Source organism: Lithobates pipiens, unplaced genomic scaffold (genome assembly GCF_037356315.1).
Source record: "Lithobates pipiens isolate NorthernLeopardFrog02 unplaced genomic scaffold, aLitPip1_a1.2 Scaffold_18, whole genome shotgun sequence".
In the NCBI taxonomy this organism is placed as follows: Eukaryota; Metazoa; Chordata; class Amphibia; order Anura; family Ranidae; genus Lithobates; species Lithobates pipiens.
Window position 1 is genome coordinate 545,254,992 of NW_027507758.1, and position 17,392 is coordinate 545,272,383.

The following is a 17,392-nucleotide window of genomic DNA, read 5'->3' on the forward strand; positions in this document are numbered from 1 at the left end:
ATGGCAAGGGATACAATGTCTCGCTGCGTTTGTCATGATCATGGTTAGGGATTTCAAATATTTTTTTGGGGGGATTTTGTTGTGATGCAGCAGGAAGTGGGCTGGGTTGAGATCTAAGGTTTCTGATGTTATTGATATGATGGTTTCATGAACCATTTTCCAGAATGGTTGAATAAGTGGACATGACCACCAGATATGAAATAGCGAGCCCTCCTCCCCATTGCATCTCCAGCATTTGTTGGAAATCTGGGGGTAGAATTTATGAAGGGTACTAGGTGTTCTATACCATCTCGTTAAAATCTTAAATCCACACTCCTGTGTGGCAACGTTTAGTGAGCCTTTATGAGCATAAGTGAAAATATTTTCCCAGTTTTCATTGGAGAGGGAAAGGTTGAGGTCGTTTTCCCATGCTAGACAAGATGGATAGGAGAATTCTAAACCCTCTTTAAATAGTGAGTTGTAGAGTCATGAGATAATATGTCTCTGAGGGGATGTGTCTGAACATAAGATCTCGAGGGTCGTGGGAGATTTGGATCTAAGGGTTGCCAGTGCTGTTTTGGAGATATAGTGACGAATTTGACGATATGTCCAGGGGGAAATCAGTCCAGGGTCGTTGTCTTTATTGATTTCCTCGAGGGATAAAAATATCCCCCTGTGAAAAAAGTGTTTAATTAGCACCGTTTCGTGGGGCCATTTGTCCAGGAAAGAGTTTGGGGTGTTTCCTGGGGGGAAATCAGGATTATTCCGAAGAGGCGTTAAGGGGCTAATCCAAGGGGTGGGGTCTCCATTCTTGTAAGTGTCGTGAAAGATTGCTATCGTGGGTCCAATAAGGGGGTGTGATTTGATTTCTTTTTGAAGGTATTTGGGGTCAATCCATGGTATGTGAGTGATTGAATATGGAAATTGGGCCTGTTCTAATGATACCCAGTCTTTGACAAGCTGATGTAAGTTCCAATCTACAATTCGCGTGAGTACCGTTGCTTGATGGTATTTTTTAAGATCAGGAAGTGCAATTCCTCCTTTGTTTTTTGGGAGGATCAATCTGGCATATTTGATTCTGGGAGGTTTACCCCTCCAAATAAAGGTGGAACAAGCTTTGCGGAAGGAGGCAAAGAAGGAGGATGGCAATTTTATGGGGATCGTTTGCATGGCATAGAGGAATCTGGGTAGAATGGTCATTTTTAATAGAGAGGCCCTCCCAAACCATGAGATATTGAGAGAGTTCCAACGTTTAAGGTCTTCTTGTGAGTTTCTTAATAAAGGTAGAAAATTGAGTTTGAATAAGTCTTTCAGGGAAGAGGGTATCTCTATTCCAAGATAGGTAATTTGGTTGGGGGACCAAGTGAATGGGAAATTTTGTTTGCATAAATCTACCTCTTTGAGGGGCAATGATATATTTAGTGCTACCGATTTGGAGTGATTAATTTTTAAATTAGATAATGTTTGGTATGTTTCAAGTTCTTTAACCAGATTGGGTATGGAGACTAAGGGTTGTGATAGAAAGAGTAACATATCGTCCGCGAAGGCTGCTATTTTGTAGGAGCAGTCCTTAATCTCGATGCCTTTAATATTTGGGTTGGATCTAATTTTATTTAAGAGCGGCTCTAAGGTAAGGACAAAAAGCAACGGGGACAGGGGGCAACCTTGTCTCGTCCCATTTTTAAGGTTAAAGGCGCTCGACAGGTGGCCATTGGTGCGTACGCGTGCAGTTGGATTAGAGTACAATGCAGCGATGTATGCTCTCATCTGGGGCATTATGCCAATATTTTTAAGGACTGCGTCAATGAAGTCCCAGGCCACTCTGTCGAACGCCTTTTCTGCGTCAAGAGATAGAAAGAAGCCCTGTTTTTTTTTTAAGTCAACAAATTATGTATGTTCAAGGCCTTGATGGTGTTATCTCGGCCTTCTCTGCCGGGGATAAATCCCACCTGATCAAGGGAAATTAAGGAGGTCAGTAGGGGTAGCAATCTATTGGCCAGAATTTTTGCGTATATTTTAATATCTACATTTATTAAGGAGATTGGACGATAATTTGTGACAAGTGATGGGTCCTTTCCTTCCTTGGGAATGACTGTTATATGCGCTTCCAGGAGCTGTTTGGGGGGATTTTTTTCTGAGTGTAGCAATTGGAAGGTTTGCAAAAATTTGGGTTTGAGAATGTCTAAAAAAGTTTTGTAATATTGTAAGGGGAGACCGTCTGGACCAGGGGCTTTGCCTAATTTCATGTCTTTCAAGGCCTTATCAAATTCATCGCCATTAATGGGGGATTCGAGTTCCTGGGCAATATTTTTTGCGATTTTAGGTGGACTATGTTTCTCCAGGTAATTTTGAATCAATTTCGATCTGGCTTCTGGGTTAAGGGGGATTTAGAATTTGGAGGAATATTATACAGTGTTTGGTAGTATTGTTCAAATTGGGTGGCTATCTCCTCGTTCGAAGAATATGACTTTCCTCGGTTGTCAGTTATGTGATGTATGGTGGATGAGGCTTTCTTACTCTGAACTGCTCTCGCAAGCATTTTCCCACTTTTATTACCTTGCTCGTAGTATATTTTATGTCGTAGTATATATTGTCTTTTAGCCTTAAGATTCAATTCTTCCGTAGTCAATTCCTCGAAAGTGGAGACAGCCACTGTCTTCTTATGTTGTAATTCGAGCTCATGGATGCGATCTGTTAGGGATTTGATTTTATTTTGTTTTTCCTTTTTGAGTTGGGTCAATTTCTTTATGAACTCGCCCCTAATGACACTTTTGTGGGCTTCCCATTGGATGATCTTAGTAGTGTCTGTAGTGTCATTACGGGCAAAATAGTCACTGAGTGCGTCTCGAAAGCGATTAATGTCTATTGGGTCCTTCAGCACCGTGGTGTTTAGTCTCCACGTTTTAGTTATAGAGGTTTTTTCTGGGAAAGTCAAGGATAATGTGATTGGGTGATGGTCCGATAAAGTCATAGGCTCTATTGTCGTGTTCGTCATGAGTGAAAGGTCTGCTTGTGTAATATAGAAGTAGTCAATTCTCAAATACTTTTGATGGATTGCTGAGAAGTATGTATAATCTCTGGTTTGAGGGTTGAGGGTTCTCCAGGTGTCATGTAGTGTTAGTGACTGCAATTGGAGTTTTATTTGTTTTAAAGCCCTGAAGGGAAGACTCGAGGAACCATTTCAGGTGTCAGCTATAGGGTTGAGGGGGACATTAAAGTCTCCGCCAAGTATTAGGATGCCTGAGGCGAAATTTGTTAGTAGGTCCTTAATTTTGCGGAAAAAAGTAACCTGTTTTGAGTTGGGGGCGTAAATATTGGCAATCGTGATCGGGTGGGATGCCACTACGCCCTTGAGAAAAATAAATCTCCCCTCAGGATCAATCATTGTATCTTTTATCTGAAAAGGAGTATGTTTTGAAATAAGGATGGAAACTCCTTTTGTCTTCCCCTCAGGGTTGGTGGAGTGAAAAGTCGTGGGGAAACGGCTATCTGATAATTTAGGAATATAATTGGATTTAAAGTGCGTCTCCTGAATACATACTATGTTAGCTTTGTATTTGTGAAATTCATATAGGAATTTGGTTCTTTTAGATGCGATGTTGAGTCCTTTAGCATTGATGGACAATAGCTTAAGGGAAAGGGGTGAAATTTGCGGTCCTTGAGGAGGCATATCTAAAAAAAAAAAAAAAAAAAAAAAAAAAAAATGTATAGAGAGGTGAGAGGGTGGGGGTGTTAGAGGGTTGGTGTAGTACCTAAGACAGGTACAAAGGATACAAACCGGAGGAAGGGTTAGACCAGCTAAGCCTACCTATATATATATGCCGGTAAGGTCAAGGAGGGATGAAGGGAACCACTCCTTGTGTGGGTTCTGTGACCATATGAGGTACAATCCAGTGATAAAAATTTGTATCACAAAGAAAGAAGTTTCTTATCTGTTGGGGAGGGACCGGCGCCCAGGGAGTTCCTAAGGGCGTATTAAATTTATAGAGGGCAGAAATAAGGTGCATAAATGTGGGGAAAGAGATGGTGTAACTGCGTCTTAGTGTTTGCGAATAGATGGCTAGAACTATTGCCATATAAGTGATGGGTGGGAGAGTTTGATCTCCTGTAGAGAGACTAAGAAGAAATTTTCGCAGTGCGGGCCTCTGAACCGGAAATCCTGAAACCAATATGAAATTTTTTTTTACAGCAAATGTGCTAATAGATGTAACCCTTTTACCCATGGCTGGGTTTTCCTGTTTAGGTGAATTGTTTGACCAGGTTGTGCGATATAGCAAGCCAACAAGGAACCATTCCATAAACATTCATTCTAACCTTATATAAAGAAGAGTGGGGGCGTATCGAGAGCCCCTCCAGGCCACGGCAGGTTCAGCTCTGAGGTTGAGCGTCCTATAATTTTTTATCCCCCATTATGGAGTATTTAGAGCTGCATTGGAATGATATGGTGCAGCTATATCTCTATGAAGCATATACCGTATATACTCGAGTATAAGCCGAGATTTTCAGCCTCTTTTTTGAGGCTGAAAGTGCCCCCCTCGGCTTATACTCGAGTCATCGCTGTCTGCCTGCTCGATCAGCGTGTCGAGCAGACAGACAGCGGACATTCTACCATTCAAACGCCGCGCCTCCGCCTCCGCCTTCGCCTGTGATAGGCGGAACACTGAATTTCCCAGCAGCCTGTGTTCCGCCTATCACGGACATCGTCTCATCCTCGTACTACGGACGAGGATGAGACAATGTCCGTGATAGGCGGAACACAGGCTGCTGGGAAATTCAGTGTTCCGCCTATCACAGGCGAAGGCGGAGGCGGAGGCGCGGCGTTTGAATGGTAGAATGTCCGCCGAGGCGCCGACGAAGAGCGGCGATCCTGGCAAGGCACGGGACGGAGGCAAGGCAAGGCACGGCACGGGACGGGACGGAGGCAAGGCACGACACGGGACGGAGGCAAGGCACGGCACGGGACAGAGGCAAGGAGGCAAGGCACGGGACGGAGGCAAGGAGGCAAGGCACGGGACACAGGCTCGGGACACAGGTAGGCTGGACACACACACACACACACACACACACACACACACACACACACACACACATGGACACACACACACAGGGATGGATGGATACACACACACACAGGGATGGATGGATGGATGGAGACACACACACACAGGGATGGATGGATGGATGGAGACACACACACACAGGGATGGATGGATGGATGGACACACACACACACAGGGATGGATGGATGGATGGACACACACACACACAGGGATGGATGGACGGACACACAGGGATGGACGGACACACAGGGATGGACGGACACACACACAGGGATGGACGGACACACAGGGATGGACGGACACACAGGGATGGACGGACACACAGGGATGGACGGACACACACACAGGGATGGACAGGCATGTCTCACCCTCGGCTTATACACGAGTCAATAAGTTTGCCAGTTTTTTGGGGGGTAAATTGGGGGCCTCGGCTTATATTCGGGTCGGCCTATACTCGAGTATATACGGTAGGTAACGATTTCTCTGGAACTAAGAAAGGTGTGGACCGGAAAGGACTCTCCACACGTCCGACCCCCTTGAGTGCCAACAAAGCATTAGTGACTGTGACTCCAAGTGGTAAACATTTACTAACCCCCACCTGGTTTACAGTATTGACAACTAAGAACATAAATTTTGCTAACAGTGAAAAAACATAAAACCTGAAGAGTAAAGAAACCTTCAAAACATCAACATTTTGAGGAATATTAAACAAATTAAAGGAGCATCCTCTAAGTTGCTGTTACTCATGTACTTCAGAGATCGGGTCTCGTGGGGTAGATACCGCTATGGTAAGCAAGGAGATTCTTAACCCATTAAGGCATTAATAAAGAGAGTGCTATAGCGAAGGGCAAAGAGGGTTAGAGGCCTGCACATAACACAATAGGACAAGGCCTGACAAACAACCTAGTACAAGTTTAAATCTTGACTTTATAAAGGGCTATTATGTCCGCAAAGGTGTAAAGCGTATCGGGGTTGGAGCCCTGTAATGGTAGTTCACTTGTAAAAGGAAAAGTGATATGCGATGCTCAGTCCAGACTTGCCCTGGGTCGGTATATACCATGAGGGTAGCGAAGTGACTTCACATTTGTAAGCTCGGGGGTTGGCCAAGTTAACTTGCATCGGATTGTCAACAGTTCGACCCCAAAAAAAATATATATATATAAAATGTATTAAAAAATGAGACTCCGAAGCACCCCAGAAGGGCCTTACCTTTCGGTGTAACACGGGATCGTTCAATTACAGAAAGAGAGGTTGAGGGTTGGCAGGATAGGTTCGCTCTCTGAATATAGAGTGTGTAACGGTGGGGGTAGACCAGGAGTAAATAGAAAGCGATTGAGATGGGGCTATTTGAGAGAGGCATGGAGCCACTGTCTAGGTGTCCATTGAATCTTGTCTGTCGACACGGTCTCTCCTTCTGGGTGGAGAAATGACTGGACTTCCTTGTTCTGCTCTTCTTCCATGGTGTTGTGCTGACGGAGATCTTCGACGTCGATCTCTGTTTCTTTGCGTTCTGGGAGTCGTGTTGTTTGCCACTTCAACCCATGTGTCATGAATCTGGAATGAGTTGTACCAGTCGGGTACATCTGTTACGGGTATGTTGAGCGAATCGCAAAATGATCGCAGGTCGTCAGGAGTGCGTAGGAAAGCTGTGTGGCCTCTCCAAGTTGCAGATAGGCAGAAAGGGAATTTCCACCTGTAAGGGATGCCTCTGGTCCGGAGTTGCTCTAGTAATGGACGCAGGGCCCTGCGTTGCTGCAAAGTAATGTTGGAGAGGTCTTGGAATAATTTGATTTCATGACCGTTGAAGAGCACTCTGTTTCTTTCTCTGGCTTTTTTGAGAATGGCTTCCTTTAGCGGAAAATTTACCAGGCAACAGACTATATCTCTTGGCGGGTCGGTGTCTCTTCCCCTTGGACGGAGAGCGCGGTGAATCCGTTCAAAGTCAATTGGGGAGTCTGGGGGCCTCTCCAGCAGCTCATTGAAAATGGAGGTAGCTGTCTGTATTACAGGGATTTAGTCTGTGGTCTCGGGGACTCCGCGGATTCTAATGTTATGACCCCTGCCCCTGTTGTCGAGGTCTTCAATGTGGCGGTGCATCTCTATTAAGTGGCTCAAGTGGTTATCCGATGTTCTTTGTATTTGTTTCAGTGCCTCAGAATGACGAGATGCAGTTTGCTCCACAGATCCCAATCTTGCTGCCACATGCTGTATGTCAGCTTTCAAGTCTGTGATGGCAGCAGACAGGGTAGCTTTGATGTCCAGAGCTACTGCCTGGAGATCAGCCAGGCTGAGGGCTTGAGGGGCTAGGGAGGCTTGGGGGGATAAAGCCTGGGGCGGAGGGGGGAAGATGTCCCTGTTTGGGCCCTGCGGGCCGTTCCCGCCGCCCGCCGCGCCTCCGGAAGCGTCCAGCGGGGTAGCCTGTTTAGGCGAGGCCGAGGCTTTGGGGCCTTCACCTTGCGGCGGACGGAACATCGCCGGGATATTCGTATGCGAGGACAGACCTGTCTCGGCGGCGTCCCTGGATCCTGGAGCGCTTCTGTCAGCCTTTCCCATGGTCGGATGGGTGGATTGAAACCCTGTGTGCGGCGAAATTTCTCCCTGAGCGCCGGAGGAGATGATTTAAGAGTCCATCGCTGTCCCCGGTCCGGCCACGCCCCTTTTTTTTATACCCACAAGTGTTTGAGAAGTGAAGGTGAATACCTGCACCCATTCTCTGACACAAGCTGGTCATAGTGGTTCAGCGCTGTCTGCTGAGGTATTTCAATTAAAATTAGTTTGGAGCCCTAAAATGTGTTTGGTCAAGGGAGTATGCAACTGGCCTTGTTCCTTGCTTCTGCAGACTTATTCTGATGACCAGCTCTACAAAAAGCCGTTCCTCTTTGCTGATCATAAGGTCACCCCCTTGCCAATGTCATGCATTGTGGGTATTGAGGGACATTCAGAGGCTGAAACTGGAGTGAAAAGGAATGTTGGCTGTCAGAATAGCAAGGATTAATATAAGTTTCTCTTTGTTTTTCCCCCAGCCTAAGGCTGGATTCACACCTATGCATTTGTTGTGCTTTTTGCATTTTGCAGATTTGTTCTACAAAACGTGATCCATAGGAAACCATGTTAAATGGACTGCAGTGCAAATCTGCAATGCAAAAAGCACTAAAACTGCATAGGTGTGAATCCAGCCTTAGGCCTGGTTTACACCTATGCAGGTTGCAGTTTGCATATTCAAGGTGCATTTTTCGCTTTTTTCAATACATGTTTTTGATCCATTAAAGTCTATGGAACCAAAGACCAGAAAAAAGTCCCTGGCCCTTTATATAAAATGCATAGATGTGAACGTGACCCATGGGAATCCATGTAGTGTGTTTCTACAAAACTGAAAATGCATAGGTGTGAACTAGGTCTAAGACCCTTTTTAGGCTGGATTCACACCTATGCAGTTTTCGTGCTTTTTGCATTTTGCAGATTTGCACTACAGAACGTGTTCCATAGGAAACCATGTTAAATGGACTGTAGTGCAAATCTGCAAAATGCAAAAAGCACTAAAACTTCATAGGTGTGAATCCAGCCTTACACTGAGGCATTTTTCAGGTGATAGAGGGCTAAAAATAGCACCTGTAATGCACCTGAAAAACGCCTCCCCTGCTACCCTAATGTGAAAGCCGGGGTGCTTTCACGCGGGGGTGCTGTGCTGGCAGGACGTTAAAAAAAAGTTCTGCCAACGCACCAACACACCTGCAAAGCGAATCAGCAGCGGCTCTACACAGGAGCATTTAACCCTTTCTTCGGCCACTAAAGGGGGTTAAAAGAGCCCTGCTAGTGGCCGAATAGCGCTGCTAAAACAGCAGCAAAGTGCCACTAAAACTAGTGGTGCTTTACTGCTAATGATGCCCATGGCTCAGTTTGAAAGGGGTCTTAATGAATATTAGCAAGTAATTGTACAGGAGTGAGGTACCGAAAGAGATTTTTAATAGCTGCCTCCAGCTTTATTTAAAGAAAATCAGTTATGAGTCATTGTTTGAGGGGTGTGGCTCACAAGTATAAATGCCAGACATAGCCAAAAAAATTGCTTTTTCAGAAGAGGTCAGCAATGGTAACCCCCATAGTTCTCTTATGACAGCTGCACTTTAAACCACAATATAACCCCTCTTACAAAAGCAAAGAACAGGACCTATAGATATACTGAAATAGCTGGGTTTTACATAGCGTTCATATATGCAAGGCACTATGAAAGCAGTTCGGTATTATAAAAAAAACATACAGTATATATATATATATAATGGTCTAGTTATTGATTTTCCCATTTTTAGATGATTTATAGGCATAGAAAGTCCAGTGGGCTTAGGATGCACACTATTGTTAAAAGCACTGTTGAAATTTAGATGCTTTTGAATTCCATTGTAGAGTTTTTTTTTTTTTTTTTTTAAAGTAATCATTTGTTTAGATTTTCTGTGATTTTAACCACAATCAATAATCCCATAAACTGGTTCTTGCCAAAATAGATCCACTGTAGCTGACAATTATTGGGATACCATTTGAAGTTGCAACTTGAGCATACACCATGTAATCACATACAATAGTTTGAAAGAAAATACACACACACTTTTTGCATCTTAATTCTGTCATAGTCCGCCAGGCCAGCAGAGTTATAAATTCCAAAAGTGGAATGAACAAGCACTTGCAGCGCTTATAGATTATGGCCTTTCTCTACACAAAGACTTGAGAATGTCATTCACATAGATTATGAGCCAGTCACATAGACTATGAGCCTTTAACATTCTTTGAGCTATTGACACAAAGTAGAAGTCATTCACTTAGAAAGAGATCAGGGTTTGGTCACTTGTTTCCTCAGCCTGGTTATCATCTAAGGTCATTGTTCTTCAGCAGGATCTATTCTCTCAAAGCCCAATTTCAGCCCTAATTTAAGAGTAAATTTACCCAACTCCTGTGCACTTGATGAATGTCAAACAGAACAGAACAGAGAGTGAATTTCCCCACATCCTGTGTATTTGATGGGTGTCAAAAAGGTCAGGATTTAAGTGTAAATCTCCTCACATCCTGCTTAATTAATGGGAGTAAAAAAGAACGTAAGGGTAAATGTCTCCATCTCCTGTGTATTTGATAGGTGTATGTCAGGACATGATATAAGGGTAAAACTCCCCAGCTTCTTTTTATTTGAGAAGAGTCAGACAATACACATGTCAGACAGGACGGGATGTAAGCCCTTGTACACACGGTCGGAGAATCTGTCGGAATGTGTCCTATCGGACCGTGTTGTCGGATATTCCGACTGTGTGTGGTATGCATCAGACTGATTCCGTCGGACCCAATTTTCCAACTTGTTGGAAATATTTTCCAACAAACTGGTCCGATAGGACATACTCCGATCATGTGTAGAGAATTTTGATCGGACAAAGTGCCACGCATGCTCAGATCAAATTCCTACATCAAAGCTATTGGCTACTAGCCTGAATGTAGTCCCATCGTAACGAAATTACATCATCACGTTCTGAAAGATCGGATTTTTCGACAACTTTGTCCGACCGTGTGTATGCAACAGTTTCGGACAAGATCCGACGGACAAAATCCGACGGATTTGGTTGTCGAAATCTCCGACCGTATGTACAGGGGCTAAGGGTAAATCTCCCCATGTCCTCCTTATTTAGTGGGAGTCAAACAGAACATAATGGCAAATCTCTCCACCCCCTGTGTATTTGATGGGTGTCAGAAAGAACAGGATATAAGGGTAAAACTCCCCAACTCCTGTATATTTGATGGGAATCAGAAAGGATAGTAAGTTGAAGCAAAAAGAGTGGGCATAGTCCAGCACTCTTGATCAGAAACAGCTCCTCAGTTCTATTAAAGAGGAAGTAAACCCTGATGAGTTTACTTCCTCTTTCATTCCCTGCAAAGGTAAAGCATAATGGACCACTATGCATCGCATAGTAGCCCATTATGTGTCACTTACCTGACACATAATGCCAGCAAAGTCACCGCTGTCCCCTGTAGTCCGGCACATCCATTTTCTCGTTGGGTCTCGCTGCTCCGCCGCTGTCATTCGGCGAAGCCGCGATGACGTCACTCCCGCGCACACGCACGGGAGCCGCCACGCGCAGCATATCACCGTTGACGGTGCCGCGCTCAGTGCGCCTGCGCGCCGCTGTCTATGGCGAATATCTCCTAAACCGTGTAGGTTTAGGAGATATTTCTTGGACCTACAGGTAAGCCTTAATCTAGGCTTACCTGTAGGTCAAAGTGTGTTGTAAGGGTTTACAACCACTTTAACCTCTGTTACACCAAAAGATTACGGAGGTTTGGGGGGTCATTGGAGAAGAAAGATTAATACAGAATTAGCACAGATAGGACAAGAAACACATCATACTGAAGTTATGTCCCTTATGCTTATTGTGTATTTTATTTAAGTAAAAGTAGTCTTTAATGCTTATATGAGATTTAAATTATTTGATTTACATCTACTTTAATTAGCTAGTAGGCTTGGGTATCATCCTAGATGTATATATTATGGACAACTGGCAAATAAAAAGAGTAGAGATATAAACTAATATTGCATAGATAGAAATTCATATTACAGAAACTTCTAGAATTTAATTTCATCATCACATCCCTGGGTACTTCATGTAAATCTACATTGTTACTTTATGCTATTACTTTTACATTGAGATAAAATCAAATGATATATGACCTGAACCCTGAGGCTCTTTGGGGAACTATTTGATGCAATGTTCCACAAGAGGACTTTTGTCATTTTCAGTGACAATGTCATGCTGTACATGCTCATTGACAGGAGCCTGCAATTCCCATTGTGATTTTTTGTACATTATCATGCCTAATAGCACAGATACACAGAACACATACCGATAAATTTAGGAAAGGTATATGTCAATGCTTTTGTGAAAAATTATTTTTCTTTTCAGTATGCTCCAGATTGTGTAGTCAAATACACAATGGTATCATATCTTTAACTTTTTACTGGTAAAATATTCTTCCAACCTATATTTAAACAGACATACTTTAGAGCTAAACTCCGAAAATAATATATTTTATTTAAATATATTCCTCAATAACTACAAAAGACAGACATCCACTCTATGGCCATCAAAGACCTATGCAAACCTAGATATTACCCTGAAAAAGTAGCAGCGATATCAACACTGGACTATACATAGTTTATGCAGAGAGCAGAGATGTGGGAGGAAGCCAGCCAGCCCCACCCACTGTAGGCTGTCTGAAAATTACAGAGAGGGTGGAGACAAGACCAGTCACTCTGCACAAGGAGAGAGAGCAGCAGTGATTGGTCTTTATTGCAGGAAGCTTCTGCACAAAGGAACTGTTTAACGATGGATTACTAAACAGATCTGGAAGAAATACACAATATACAAGATTCACATAAGAATAGACAAAACTCTTGTGCATGTGGCCTGGTACAGTTCAGGGGGGGGGTGCTCTCTTGCCCCCCCCTCTTTTCCTGTGGCCTGCCAGGTTGCATGCTCGGATAAGGGTCTGGTATGGATTTTGAGGAGGACCCCCATGCCAATTATTTTTTCCGCAGGGTTCCCCTTAAAATCCATACCAGACCTGAAGGGCCTGGTATGGAATTTCAGGGGACCCCCATGCATTTTTTTTTCTTAATTATTTTTTTTTTTCTTGTTGCCAACATGACCTGTGTGCAAATAGCCTTAAAAAAAAAAAAGATAAAAGTGAACCAGAGTAAAAGCAAAAAAGGTCAAGTTGAGAGGTGCGCCTGTTCAACTTATGCAAATGCATTTACGCTGCTTGACATTTACTAAGATTTTGCCTGCGCACTGAACCAAAGCATTTGAACGTGCACAAATGCCACTTGCGCATGCGCAGTGCATAAATTGACCTCGCGCAGTTCTAAGTGTATTTGCAGGTGCAGCAGGCTTGTTCACAGAAAGTTACTTTGTCATTCTATTTTGGGCATATTTGTTACTTGGACAATTATAACTATACTTCCTCACATCACCCACATCACCCCCATAATATTGGCACTTTCACCTTCTTTTAATTCTGAGTTGAAGAATTGCCACCGATTGCCACCTCCCGTGCGCCGGCAATATAATAGTAAATGTGGAATTGCACTGTGTTACAGGTGAAAATGTTTTGTGAATACCAAAACGGCTGTTGCGCATCGGCATGCACCACAACTCATGGCACAAACCGTTTGTAAATCAGCCCCTTTGTCAGTGACCATCCCAAAAAAATGTTTTCTAGCAGAAGAGAATGTAATGTATGGCAGGAATTTTTGGAGCACCATATTAAAAAACAATGTTCTTTTAAAAAAAAATTAACATAACTTTATTGTGTCAACGTTAAAATCCATAGCCTAGCAGTATCAAATCTCACATATTTTCAGTGGTATTAAAAGCTTTCTCTATACATAGGTACAAACACCAATAAGACACCCCTGGCGAGTGTCAATATTGCTTTTTATATCGTACCTATATGCCCAAAGCATTTCATAACTTGCTTTTGCAGTAAGCCAGGGGACCATAAAGTGGTTGTAAAGTCATATTTATAAATAACTGGCATACCATATGTTGTAGCAAAATATAAAGTACTGTGTGGCAGTTTCTTTAAACAATTATAATCCTAAATACATTCTTGCACAGCGCTGCTGTGCGGTCACATGACCTCCCTCCACTTTCCTTCCCCAATCTAAGGAGAGCAGCGGGAGAGGCTGAGATTCTCCTCTGATGTATGCCAGTCAGCAGAGGAAGGTCACACAACCACACAGTGGAGCTGTGCAAGAATGTATTTAGGATTATCATTTTTAAAAAACTGAAACACAGTACTTTATATCTTGCTACAACAGAGGGGATGCCAGTTATTTATAAATATGACTTCATAGCCACAGATGAATAGCAGCAAGAGGGGAGGGGTGGGTCAGGTTTGGAGATCGGCTTTCACACACAGACTAGTAAATGACAGGCAGGGAGGGGAGAGGGAGATACTGTGTACACACATTGTGATGATGCGTAAACGGACCACGGTAATAAAGGATGCTTATCCATGATACTGTGGTCCGTTTACGCGGATCCATCATCATGCCATGTGTACAGAGTCTCTCCCACTCCCTGCCTGTCATTTCCTAGTCTGTGCATGAAAGCCAATCTCCAAACCTGACACATGGAGGTACAAAGGAACAGGAAGGATTAACCAGGTATTTTAGAATGTAGAATTGGACAAATTACACTGCAGAAGCACTGTGGTATTGATCATGCTTTCAAGGAACAAAAAGACATAAAAAAGAGAACCAATTCATAAATCCATGTGTACAGAGGACCCCAACTTAAACAGATCAAACTACTTACAACATATAAATGGAAAGCCAACAGCCCAGCAAGATAAGATATGTCATGTGACATCGCTCAAGAAGACCTTTTTTGTTTTTTTTTCATGGATTTGGGAGTATGAGGTAGATTTTCTATTGGGGGGGGGGGGGGGGTTACTGCATGGGGAACCCCCCTTGTATTTTGAATTGAGGTGTTTTCCATCGCATCTTGGTCTTCCTCTTCTGGCCAGCTTCTAAGATGGCCACTAGGTGCCACCGTTGCAAATGTATGTGACATCACTGTGGCCATTTTGGCTGTGTTTTGCCATTTAGTGCATGCATAGCAGGGGATCCACAGGAGAGTTTACATCGCATTCCCGAGTAGACATGGTGTTGGGGTAGGTGTGGTCAGTAGACTGTATGTACAGTCCTTGCTAAAGTATTGACCCCCCTGGGCTTTTTACCTAGTTAGTTATATTACAGCCTTTAGTTCAATGTTTTTTTTTTAATCTGAATTATATGTGATGGATCAGAACACAATAGTCTAGGTTGGTGAAGTAAAATTAGAAAAATATATACATAAAACTATTTTTCAGAAATAAAAAAACGATAATTGGCATGTGCATATGTGCATACCCCTTTGGTATGATATGAAGCTCTGGTGCAACCAATTACCTTCAGAAGTCACATAATTAGTTAAATTATGTCCACCTGTGTGCAATCTAAAGCCGCGTGCACACGGGCGGACTGTATGGCCTACTTAGTCCGTCATACAATCCGACGGACAGTCCGTCCTACTTTCGAATGAACGGACTTGACCACACACGGATGAACAAACAGTCCGTCGAAAGCTTGCGGGATGACGTGTACAGCACGTACGACGGGACTAGAAATAGGAAGTCCAATACACAGCAATGCAACCTTTCGCCGTGTAAATCCTTTCTGAGCATGCGCCATTCTTAGTCCGTCGAACTAGCCTACTGACGAGCGGATTGTCCGCTGAAACCAAAGTATGACGGACAGAATTTCGAAAAATCCGAAATACTTAGTACGCCAGACTGCACGCTGAAAAAGTCCGCTGAAGCCCACACACAAGCGGACTGTCCGCTGAAATGTGTTTCGACGGACTAAGTAGGCCATACAGTCCACCCGTGTGTACACGGCTTTAGTGTCACATGATCTGTCATTACATATACACACCTTTTTTAAAGGTCCCAGAGGCTGAAACACCTAAGCAAAAGGCACCACTAACCAAACACTGCCATGAAGACCAAGGAACTCTTCAAACAAGTAAGGGACAATGTTGCTGAGAAGTACAAGTCAGGGTTAGGTTATAAAAAAATATCCAAATCTTTGATGATCCCTAGGAGCACCATCAAATCTATCATAACCAAATGGAAAGAACATGGCACAACAGCAAACCTGCCAAGAGACGGCCGCCCATCCAAACTCACGGACCGGGCAAGGAGGGCATTAATCAGAGAGGCAGCACAGAGACCTAAACTAACCCTGGAGGAGCTGCAGAGTTCCAAGGCAGAACTATCTGTACATAGGACGTCAATAAGCTGTATGCTCCATAGAGTTGGGCTTTATGGCAGAGTAGCCAGAAGAAAGCCATTACTTTCAGCAAAAAACAAATTGCACGTTTTAAGTTTGAAAAAAGGCATCTGGGAGACTCCCAAAATGTATGGAGGAAGGTGCTCTGGTCTGATGAGACTAAAACGGAACTTTTTTGTCATCAAAAAAAATGTCTGGCGCAAACCCAACACATCACATCACCCAAAGAACACCATGTTTTACAGCAGTCAGGACTGGGAAACTGGTCAGAGTTGAGGGAAACATGGATGGTGCTAAATACAGGGATATTCTTGAGCAAAACCAGTACCTCTCTGTGTGGGATTTGAGGCTAGGACGGAGGTTCACCTTCCAGCAGGACAATGACCCCAAACACACTGCTAAAGAAACACTGGTTTAGGAGGAAACATTTAAATGTGTTGGAATGGCCTAGTTAAAGCCCAGACCTCAATCCAACAGAAAATCTGTGGTCAGACTTAAAGATTGCTGTTCACAAGTTCAAACCATCCAACCTGAAGGAGTTTTGCAGGAGTTGCAGGAGTTTTGCAAGGAAAAATGGGCAAAAATCCCAGTGGTAAGACGTGGCACGCTCATAGAGACTTATCTAAAGTGACTTGGAGCTGTGATAGCCGCAAAAGGTGGCTCTACAATGTATTGACTTTAGGGGAGGGAATAGTTATGCACATTGACTTTTTTTTTGTTGTTTTATCCTATTTGTTGTGTGCTTCACAATAATAAAAAAAAAATCTTCAAAGTTGTGGGCATGTTCTTTAAATTAAATGATGCAAATCCTCAAACAATCCATGTTAATTCCAGGCTGTGAGGCAACAAAACACGAAAAATGCCAAGGGGGGTGAATACTTTTGCAAGGCACTGTATTTGGTGATGTGAGCTCCGCCGGCAGCCTCACCTTAATGTGTGGGGACATATAAGGTGGTCACGGCTGCATGGCTAACACTGCTCGCTCCCTCGTACATGCTGCTGGATCGGTACAATTGCTACCTACTTAAAGTTAGTTTTTTTTGTTCTTGTATACACTTATTGTATGGATTTTTTATGGTGATATGGACAATACATTTTTTCCCTTTTCATGGGTATCTTGATTTGGTTTATATTTATTGTTTTTTTGCTGCTTCTGGGATCTCTAATTTGACTTTAATACCCACCTTCAAGCTGGAGTTGTCTCTGGCTGCCACAGTATGTCCATCTTTCAGGTTAAATAACTTGAATATTACTCAACACAGAAGATTGATCACATGCTGTCAGTGGAGGATGTCATGACCCTTCCCAGTCATCATACCAGCACAGAGACTGGTACTGATGCCATCACTTCAGCACTGCTCTCTGCACCAATGAGAACCACCCAGCCCAGAAAAGAGGTGAAGAAAAAGAAGACCCTGTGGCATTATATGACTGGCCTGAAGATTAAGGAAAAGGTGAGCATTAAAACACAAAAAGCAAAGAATACAGC